General features: G+C 58.9%; 1 non-coding gene across 1 annotated transcript; it reads right to left on the reverse strand.

Annotated features, from left to right (window-relative positions):
* Positions 1–2,066: 2,066 nt before the first annotated feature.
* Positions 2,067–2,139, reverse strand: TRNAK-CUU (transfer RNA lysine (anticodon CUU)). Its single transcript has one exon. It is a non-coding gene; the product is annotated as a tRNA-Lys (tRNA).
* Positions 2,140–10,800: the final 8,661 nt, after the last annotated feature.

Consider the following 10,800-nt stretch of genomic DNA (forward strand, 5'->3'; position numbering starts at 1 on the left):
TGCCTCTCTGGGAGCCCAGCGGTGGCACCGGGAGGGTCTTGCCACCCTGCTGGGGGACGGAGATGGGGCGGCTGGGACACGGCATCCACTGCTGGGGGTCTCGTCTTGCCGGGCGCCGGTAATCCGTCGCGGTGATGTCAATGCCAAGCTGCGGGAGGGCAAAAGGTGGGTGCGGAGGGGGTGGGGGGCTGCCGGGGGACAGGGGACCCCGTGGGGTTGGGGCTTACGGGCTGGCCCGGCAGGGCTGGCAGAACGCCGTTGCTCCTCGGGGTGTCCTTGGCGAAGCCGGACGGCTCCTTGCTGCCGATGGTCGTCTTCCGTAGGACATCTGCGGGGAGCAGGCGGGGCAGGGAGTGAGCAGCCCTGTCCCCAGCCCTGTCCCCAGCCCAGCTGTGGCATCGCCTGGTCTCATGGTGCTGGGTACAGTCTGGGACCCTGCCTGGCCCCCTGCATTTGGGGCTGGGTGACGCAGGGCAGGGGGCCACCAACACCCCCAAAACCTCCTGGGGATGGAGCTGGCCCTAGGACCACCCGATACCCCAAAAAAATCCCCTGGAGCTGGCCCTGGGACCACCAACACCCCCAAAACCTCCTGGGTTTGGAACATGACCCCAGGACCACCTGATACCCCCAAAAAATGGCCTGGGACCACCAACACCCCCAAAACCTCCTGGGGACGGAGCTGGCCCCAGGACCACCCGATACCCCCAAAAAATCCCCTTGAGCTGGAGCTGGGACCACCAACACACCCAAAACCTCCTGGGGTCAGAATTGGCCCCAGGACCACCCGATACCCCCAAAAAATCCCCTTCAGCTGGACCTGTACCACCAACACCCCCAAAACCACCCAGGGATGGAGCTGGTCCTGGGACCACCAATGCCCCAAAACCTCCCAGGGATGCAGCTGGCCCCGGGACCGCCGACCCCACCAGACCCTCCGAGGGTGGGAGCTGGCACCGGGACCACCGACACCCCCCAAGCCGTACCTGGCAGAGCAGGACCGGTGCAGCCGCTGCCGGTGTCGTACTCCCCAGATGTTTTGGGGGGGCTCAGGAGGAGCGGCGTGAGCTGGGGGCTCATGGCCCCGGTGCGGCGGCAGGCGAAGAGGTCCTCGTGGGGGTACCTGTGATCACAGCGTGGGTGTGATTGCCGGAGGGACCCCCAAAACCTGCCCCCCGTGCCCCCCCCAGCAGGGGTTACCTACCCCTCTGCCTCGCCGCGTGGGCAGAGCAGGCGGGAGACGGCCGAGTAGTTGTTGGACACATAGCCCGTGCTGGGGTGGTGGCCGTGGTGGGCACGCAAACGCGGGCAGCCTGGGTGACAGCGGGGAGAGAGGGGGCTCAGCCGTGGGAACGACCCCTTCCTGCGTTCGGGGAGGCCTTCGGGACCCCCTACCATGGGCCACCGCGTAGCTCCTGGCGTAGACGTTCATGAGGTCACTGCTTCCCCCGCTGCGTGCCATCGCTGAGGAGGGGACGCTGCCCTGCGGCAGGGACCACGGGACGGACGGACGGACAGGCAGACACCGTGGCAGGGCTGTGCCGGAGCATCCCCCTGCCTGCCTGAGGGTCTGCAAGCTGTGGAATGTCTCCGCTGGGGACGGTGACGCCGTTGCCCTGTAACCGGCGCGGTGATGCCACAGAGGGACTGGGTTCGGCCAGGACAGGATTAATTTTCACTGGACTCCAGGAAGTGGCACAGCCGGGGGGTGGGGGCTGACCCCACCTGGCCAAACAGAGGTGGGTTCTGGGGGGGTGGGGGGGGGGGGGTGGGGTGGGGGCGGGGGCAGCGGCAGCAGGGACTCACTCCTGGCTTGGGGGGGTGCGGCGCCGGTCCTGTTTGGGAGAGCGGCTGTCTGGGTCGTGCGGTTTGTGTTGTGTTTTCTGCTTATCTGTACCGTTGTTGTTGCTCTTCCTTCTGTTTGCTGTTCTGTTAAACTGCCCTTACCCCGACCCACCGGTTTCTGCCTCTTTCTTTCCATTCTCCTCTGCACCGCGGCGGGGGGAGGGGACGACCGCGTGGCGCTTTTGTTGCCGGCGGCAGCCGAAACCAAGACATTAATTTGGCGCCCAACGTGGGGCTCGAACCCACGACCCTGAGATTAAGAGTCTCATGCTCTACCGACCAAGCTAGCCGGGCGTTAAAACTGCTTTCTTACAGTTTGTTGAATTTTGTTAGAGGCATTTTTCTGTGTTAGTTAAACAGTCGCCGGTAAAAATGTTGCTGACTTTGTTCAGATGGCTGTGGTTTTTGAACCCTTATTTGCAGTATGTGTTTACTGCCATGCTGTTCATCATCACTGGAAAAAGGATCAGGATGATGATTTTGCTCTACTGTACGATATCGACTTATGATATGATAACATCACTGTGCATGAAATTAGGCTTGTATTTGCATGCGGCACTGCGCTCATTTCCATACCTCGGATCCTATGTCGTAGAATTTGTTAATAATCAAACCCAGCCTGTGGGGAAAACTGGAGGGGATACCTTCCCCGGCTTTTTCGCTCCCCCCCCTCTCCTTCAGGCTGGTCCTAAGGGCTTTTGAGAATTTCGAGTACCCGTGGGAGGCTCAGGCCAGCACTCCTCTTTTGTTCTGCCTCCTGAATGGGTTCCAGGTTTTGTTTAGGGTTAAACAAGTCGTTAAGAACATCCTGCAGAGACCTGCCCCGGGGCCGGATCGCTGGGAGTGGCTGGGTGTGTGGGATAGCATGGGCAAGTACCTAGGGCAGTGGGCACCCCCGGTGTGTTTTAAACTCACCCCTGAACAAATACAGAATCCAGACAGTCTGGTAAAATATCTGCAAAAAGTGTGCTGCCACCCTGGGAACTCCAGAGAGACACAGATCACCGCCACGTGCTGGGCTCTGGCCCACGCCTACCGAGCTGCCCTGTTCAACACTGTTCAGTGCCATAAAGGGGAAAGAGGGGGAAACGAAGCAGCAGGCGCTGCAACTGGCGCTGCCCCCCCAGATGGCCCTGCAGCCCCTCCAGCCCAGCAGGCAGTCACAGCCCCCCCGACTGGCACCACGGCTGCTGTAGCCACAGCTGCAGGGTCTGCCTCAGTTTCCCCAGTGGGCACAGCAGCGGCTCCAGCCCCAGCTCCAGCCGCAGGCATCGCGGCTGAGCCCAGTGACTCTGGCAATAGGAGGAACATGGCCCCAGGACCACCTGATACCCCCAAAAAATGGCCTGGGACCACCAACACCCCCAAAACCTCCTGGGGATGGAGCTGGCCCCAGGACCACCCGATACCCCCAAAAAATCCCCTTGAGCTGGAGCTGGGACCACCAACACCCCCAAAACCTCCTGGGGTCGGAATTGGCCCCAGGACCACCCGATATCCCCAAAAAATCCCCTTCAGTTGGACCTGTACCACCAACACCCCCAAAACCACCCAGGGATGGAGCTGGTCCTGGGACCACCAATGCCCCAAAACCTCCCAGGGATGCAGCTGGCCCCGGGACCGCCGACCCCACCAGACCCTCCGAGGGTGGGAGCTGGCCCCGACCACTGACACCCCACAAGCCGTACCTGGCAGAGCAGGACCGGTGCGGCGGCTGCCGGTGTCGTATACCCCAGATGCTTTCGGGGGGCTCAGGAGGAGCGGCGTGAGCTGGGGGCTCATGGCCCTGGTGCGGCGGCAGGCGAGGAGGGCCTCGTGGGGGTACCTGTGATCACAGCGTGGCTGTGATTGCCGGAGGGACTCCCAAAACTTGCCCCCCGTCCCCTCTCCAGCGGGGGTTACCTACCCCTCTGCCTCGCCGTGTGGGCAGAGCAGGCGGGAGACAGCCGAGTAGTTGTTGGACACATAGCCCGTGCTGGGGTGGTGGCCGTGGTGGGCACGCAAACGCGGGCAGCCTGGGTGACACCAGGGAGAGGGGGACTCAGCCATGGGAACGACCCCCTCCTGCGTTCGGGGAGGTCTTCGGGACCCCCTACCATGGGCCACCACGTAGCTCCTGGCGTAGACGTTCATGAGGTCATTGCTTCCCCCACTGCGTGCCATCGCCGAGGAGGGGACGCTGCCCTGCGTCAGGGACCGCGGGATGGATGGATGGACAGGCAGACACCGTGGCAGGGCTGTGCCGGAGCATCCCCCTGCCTGCCCGAGGGTCTGCAAGCTGTGGAATGTCCCCGCTGGGGACGGTGAAGCCGTTGCCCAGTAACCGGCGCGGTGATGCCACAGAGGGACTGGGTTCGGCCAGGACAGGATTAATTTTCACCGGACTCCAGGAAGTGACACAGCTGGGGGGTGGGGGCTGACCCCACCTGGCCAAACAGAGCCCGGTATTCCATACCATGTGACCTTGTGACTTCACGCTGGGTTCGGGGGGAGGGGAGGGCGGGGGCAGCGGCAGCAAGGACTCACTCCCGGCTTGGGGGGGTGCGACGCATCCTGTTCGGGAGAGCGGCTGTCTGGGTCGTGTGGTTTGTGTTGTGTTTTCTCCTTATCTGTACCGTTGTTGTTGCTCTTCCTTCTGTTTGCTGTTCTGTTAAACTGCCCTTATCCCGACCCACCCGTTTCTGCCTCTTTCTTTCCATTCTCCTCTGCACCGCGGCGGGGGGAGGGGGCGGCCGCGTGGCGCTTTTGTTGCCGGCGGCAGCCGAAACCAAGATATTAATTTGGCGCCCAACGTGGGGCTTGAACCCACGACCCTGAGATGAAGAGTCTCATGCTCTACCGACCGAGCTAGCCGGGCGTTAAAACTGCTTTCTTACATTTTGTTGAATTTTGTTAGAGGCATTTTTCTGTGTTAGTTAAACAGTCGCCGGTAAAAATGTTGCTGACTTTGTTCAGATGGCTGTGGTTTTTGAACCCTTATTTGCAGTATGTGTTTACTGCCATGCTGTTCATCATCACTGGAAAAAGGATCAGGATGATGATTTTGCTCTACTGTACGACATCGACTTACGATATATAACATCACTGTGCATGAAATTAGGCTTGTATTTGCATGCAGCACTGCGCTGATTGCCATACCTTGGATCCTATGTCGTAGAATTTGTTAATAATCAAACCCAGCCTGTGGGGAAAACCGGAGGGGATACCTTCCCCGGCTTTTTCGCCCCCCCGTCCTTCAGGCTGGTCCTAAGGGCTTTTGAGAATTTCGAGTACCCGTGGGAGGCTCAGGCCAGCACTCCTCTTTTGTTCTGCCTCCTGAATGGGTTCCAGGTTTTGTTTAGGGTTAAACAAGTCGTTAAGAACATCCTGCAGAGACCTGCCCCGGGGCCAGATAGCTGGGAGTGGCTGGGTGTGTGGGACAGCATGGGCAAGTACCTAGGGCAGTGGGCACCCCCGGTGTGTTTTAAACTCACCCCTGAACAAATACAGAATCCAGACAGTCTGGTAAAATATCTGCAAAAAGTGTGCTGCCACCCTGGGAACTCCAGAGAGACACAGATCACCGCCACGTGCTGGGCTCTGGCCCACGCCTACCGAGCTGCCCTGTTCAACACTGTTCAGTGCCCTAAAGGGGAAAGAGGGGGAAACGAAGCGGCAGGCGCTGCAACTGGCGCTGCCCCCCCAGCCGGCCCTGCAGCCCCTCCAGCCCAGCAGGCAGTCACAGCGCCCCCGACTGGCACCACGGCTGCTGTAGCCACAGCTGCAGGGTCTGCCTCGGTTTCCCTGGCAGGCACAGCAGCTGCTCCAGCCCCAGCTCCAGCCGCAGGCATCGCGGCTGAGCCCAGTGACCAACCTGTGCAGGTAGCAGTCGCCGCCGTAAAACTAAAGAAAGACACAAAAGAGCAGATCGCTCCGGGAGGGATGACGATGAGCCAGGGTCATCGCGGGAGATAGCGGCAGAGATCATCACCCGGTCCCTGTCCCTGCGCGAGCTGCAAGACATGCGGAAAGATTTCAGCCGCCACCCAGGCAAGCACATTGCCACCTGGCTGCTGCGGTGCTTGGATAACGGGGCCAGCAGCTTGGAATTAGAGGGCAAGGAAGCCAAGCAGCTGGGATCCCTGGCCAGGGACGGGGGCATTGACAAGGCCATTGGGAAAAAGGAACAAGTCCTCAGCCTCTGGAGGAGACTTCTGCCAGGCGTGAGGGAGAGGTACCCCTTCAGTGACGATTTTGTGTGTTATCCTGGCAAGTGGACCAGTATGGAAAAGGGTATTCAGTACTTGAGGGAATTAGCTGTGCGGGAGCTGGTTTATAATGAACCAGATGATGACCAGGTACCCACAGACTCAGACGAACTCCAGTGCTGACAATACATTTGGAGGAAGTTTGTGCGGAGCGCACCCTCCTCATATGCCAACTCACTGGCAGTTGTAAACTGGAAGGGTAAGGAGGCACCAACAGTGGATGAGGTGGCTGTCAGACTCCGCCAATATGAGGAAAGTCTCTCTTCCTCCCTTGTCTCAGCTGTAAATAAATTGTCCCAGAAGGTCCAGCGACTCGAACAGAGTATGTCCTACTGCCCACCTGTACGGGCCAGTGTCTCAGCTATTAGGGGCAAGCATTTCTCTGCTCAGGAGAGGGAATAAAGAGGCTATACACCCCGGGGCACCCTGTGGTTTTACCTGCGTGACCACGGAGAGGACCCCGTTGCGGGGTTGCTGAGGGTTGAAGAACAACAGGTGCCAATCGCGACCACAACGGTGCACCGGCGACAGTATCGTACCAACCGAGACTCCCTTCTCCCCATTCATCAGCTGATCCGCCAGCTGGAGAGTCAAGGAGTGATCAGCAAAACTCGCTCACCCTTTAATAGTCCCATATGGCCAGTGAGAAAATCTGCTGGAGAGTGGAGACTGACAATAGACTACCGTGGCCTGAATGAAGTCACACCACCGCTGAGTGCTGCTGTGCCAGACATGCTGGAACTTCAATATCAGCTGGAGCCAAAGGCAGCCAAGTGCTACGCTACAATTGACATCGCTAACGCATTCTTCTCCATCCCTTTGGCAGCAGAGTGCAGGCCACAGTTTGCTTTCACCTGGAGGGGCGTCCAGTACACCTGGAATCGACTGCCCCAGGGGTGGAAACACAGTCCCACCATTTGCCATGGACTCATCCAGACTGCACTGGAAAAAGGTGAAGCTCCAGAACATCTGCAGTACATCGACGACATCATTGTATGGGGTGACACCGCGGAGGAGGTTTTTGAGAAAGGGGAGAAAATAGTTCAGATCCTTCTGAAAGCCGGTTTCGCCATTAAGCGAAGTAAAGTCAAGGGACCTGCACAAGAGATCCAGTTTTGGGGAATAAAATGGCAGGATGGGCGCTGTCAAATCCCAATGGATGTCATCAACAAAATAGCAGCTATGTCTCCACCAACCAGCAAAAAGGAAGCACAGGCCTTCCTGGGTGTTGTGTGTTTTTGCAGGATGCACATCCCAAATTACAGCCAGATTGTGAGTCCTCTGTGCCACGTGACCCGGAAGAAGAATGATTTTGAATGGGGCCCTGAGCAACGACAGGCATTTGAACAGATTAAACGGGAGATAGTTCATGCCGTAGGCCCTTGGTCCAGTCCGCTCAGGGCAAGATGTTAAAAACATGCTCTACACCGCAGCCGGGGAGAATGGCCCAACCTGGAGTCTCTGGCAGAAAGCACCAGGGGAGACTCGAGGTCGACCCCTGGGGTTTTGGAGCCGCGGATACAAAGGATCCAAGGCCCGCTATACTCCCACTGGAAAAGAGATTCTGGCAGCATATGAAGGCGTTCGAGCTGCTTCATAAGTGGTCGGCACTGAAGCACAGCTCCTCCTAGCTCCACGATTGCCGGTCCTGGGCTGGATGTTCAAAGAGAGGGTTCCCCTATACGCATCATGCCACCGATGCTACGTGGAGTAAGTGGGTCACGCTGATCACCCAGTGCGCCCGAATGGGAAACCCCAGTCGCCCAGGAATCCTGGAGGTAATCCTGGACTGGCCAGAAGGCAAAGATTTCGGAGCATCGCCAGAGGAGGAGGTGACACGTGCTGAAGAGGCCCCACTGTACAACCAGCTGCCAGAAGATTAGAAACAGTATGCCCTGTTCACGGATGGGTCCTGTCACATTGTGGGGAAGCAGCGGAGGTGGAAGGCTGCTGGATGGAGCCCTACACGACAAGTCGCGGAAACTGCCGAGGGAGAAGGTGAGTCCAGCCAGCTTGCAGAGGTGAAAGCCATCCAGCTGGCTTTAGACATTGCCAGTCGAGAGAAGTGGCCAGTGCTCTATCTTTACACCGACTGTTGGATGGTGGCCAATGCCTTGTGGGGGTGGCTGCAGCAATGAAAGAAGAACAACTGGCAGCGCAGAGGCAAACCTATCTGGGCTGCCCCATTGTGGCAAGATATTGCTGCCCGGCTGGAGCAGTTGGCTGTAAAAGTCCGTCACGTGGACACCCACGTCCCTAAGAGTCGGGCCACAGAGGAACATCAAAATCACCAGGTAGATCAGGCTGCTAAGATTGAAGTGGCTCCGGTGGATCTGGACTGGCAACATAAGGGTGAACTCTTTATAGCTCGGTGGGCCCATGACACCTCGGGCCACCAAGGAAGAGACGCAACATACAGATGGGCTCGTGCCCGAGGGGTGGACTTGACCATGGACACCATCGCACAGGTTATCCATGAATATGAGACATGCGCTGCAATCAAGCAAGCCAAGCGGGTAAAGCCTCAGTGGTCTGGAGGACGATGGCTAAAATATAAATATGGGGAGGCTTGGCAGATTGACTACATCACACTGCCACAAACCCGCCAAGGCAAACGCTATGTACTCACAATGGTGGAGGCCACCACCGGATGGCTGGAAACCTACCCTGTGCCCCATGCCACTGCCCGGAATACCATCCTGGGCCCGGAAAAAACAAGTCCTGTAGCGACATGGCACTCCCGAAAGAATTGAGTCGGACAACGGGACTCATTTTCGTAGCAGCCTCATAGACACCTGGGCCAAAGAACACAGTATTGAGTGGGTGTGTCACATCCCCTACCATGCACCAGCCTCTGGAAAGATCGAGCGGTACAATGGGCTGCTAAAAACCACTTTGAGGGCAATGGGGGTGGGACTTTCAAAAACTGGGATACTCATTTAGCAAAGGCCACCTGGTTGGTTAACACCAGTGGGTCCACCAACCGGGCCGGTCCTGCCCAGTCAAAACTTCAGCGCCCCGCGGAAGCGGATAAAGTCCCTGTAGTGCACATGCGGAACATGTTAGGGAAGACGGTTTGGGTTAGTCCTGCCTCAGGCAAAGGCAAGCCCGTCCGCGGGATTGCTTTTGCTCAAGGACCTGGGTGTACCTGGTGGGTAATGCGGAAGGATGGGGAAGTCCGATGTGTACCTCATGGGGATTTGATTTTGGGTGAAAATAGTCCATAAATATATTGTATAAAGTTAATTGTTAAATAACGACCATTACGACAGATGGAGCCTGAAGTCATGGATTAAATGAACTCAATGGACACTTTAGAGTGATGATCCATAGACTAAGGGAATGCTATCTGGAGACAGGAAAAGTGGTGGTGATCAACTGGACAATGGGGGACCTGGGCATGACGTAGATGGTATGGAATAAAGGGTGGATAATGTCCTGGGTTTGGCCAGGACAGGGTTAATTTTCACGGGACTCCAGGAAGGGGCACAGCCGGGGGGTGGGGGCTGACACCAACTAGCCAAACAGAGCCCGGTATTCCATACCATGTGATGTCACGCTGGGTTCCGGTGAGGGGGGGGCGGGGGCAGTGGGGACTCACTCCCGGCTTGGGGGGGGCGCGGCGCCGGTCCTGTGCGGGAGAGCGGCTGTCTGGGTCGTGCGGTTTGTGTTGTGTTTTCTCCTTATCTGTACCGTTGTTGTTGCTGCTCCCTCTGTTTGCTGTTCTGTTAAACTGCCCTTACCCTGACCCACCGGTTTCTGCCTCTTTCTTTCCATTCTCCTCCGCGTCGCGGCGGAGAGAGGGGCGGCCGCGTGGCGCTTTTGTTGCCGGCGGCAGCCGAAACCAAGACATTAATTTGGTCCGCAGACGGGACTCTCCCGCACGCCAGAAGCCGGAGGAGCTGGTGGGCTGGCGCCGGGATGCGTCGCCGTGTTGCCAGCAGCTCCCCAGCCGCCTCCTTCCCCGTTGCAGCCCCCCCCCCGCCGGGAGAACAGACCCCGTCACCTTTCTCACACACTGGGTTTTCTTGGGTTTGTGCTTTTTATTGCTTGAGTTTGGTACAAACGGTGCTTGGGGAGGGGAAGAGGAGGGCCAAGGTGGCAACCTCGGCTGCGGTGCCCGTTTTGGGGGCTCGTCTCCCCGGACAGAGGCAAAACTCCTTCCAGGCGGGCAGCGTTTGTGCCCCGGGGGGGTTTCCATCTGCTCCTTCCCAACCCCGAGAGCCCGGAGGAGCCCGGCGGAGACCCCTCTGTGCCCCAGCCCAACTGCAGCGGCAGGATTGAGGGGGGGATCTCAGGGGGTGAGGAGGGGTCTGCGCCGTTGCTCTCAAACCTCGCTGCTCTTCAGGGTGACGGGGTCCGTGCCGCACGGACGCGAACGGCGTTGCCCCACGGAGCCAGGAGCGAAGGGTCCCCGCGGCGAGGCAGAGCGTGGTAGGAAGGTCCCCGCGCTCATGGGTTGGTGTCAGGGGGACAACGGGCTGGGGCTTTCCTTCCTCTTCCCCCCCTCCCCCTGCCTCCTCCTCGTCCCGCCGCCCACCCCAGCCAACCCCCCCCCGCCGCAAATCAGCTGTGTCATCCCCAAATCGGCGCGGGAAGCCGGGCTCGTACAGCCCTCCAGCGGCCACCGACCAGGCGACAGCCCCCCCCCCCCCCGCCCCGACCCTCCTGCCAGCCTTTGGGATGCAGGCAGCTACCCACCCCAGGG

The sequence above is a fragment of the Opisthocomus hoazin genome, chromosome 7 (assembly GCF_030867145.1).
Source record: "Opisthocomus hoazin isolate bOpiHoa1 chromosome 7, bOpiHoa1.hap1, whole genome shotgun sequence".
Taxonomy (NCBI): Eukaryota; Metazoa; Chordata; class Aves; order Opisthocomiformes; family Opisthocomidae; genus Opisthocomus; species Opisthocomus hoazin.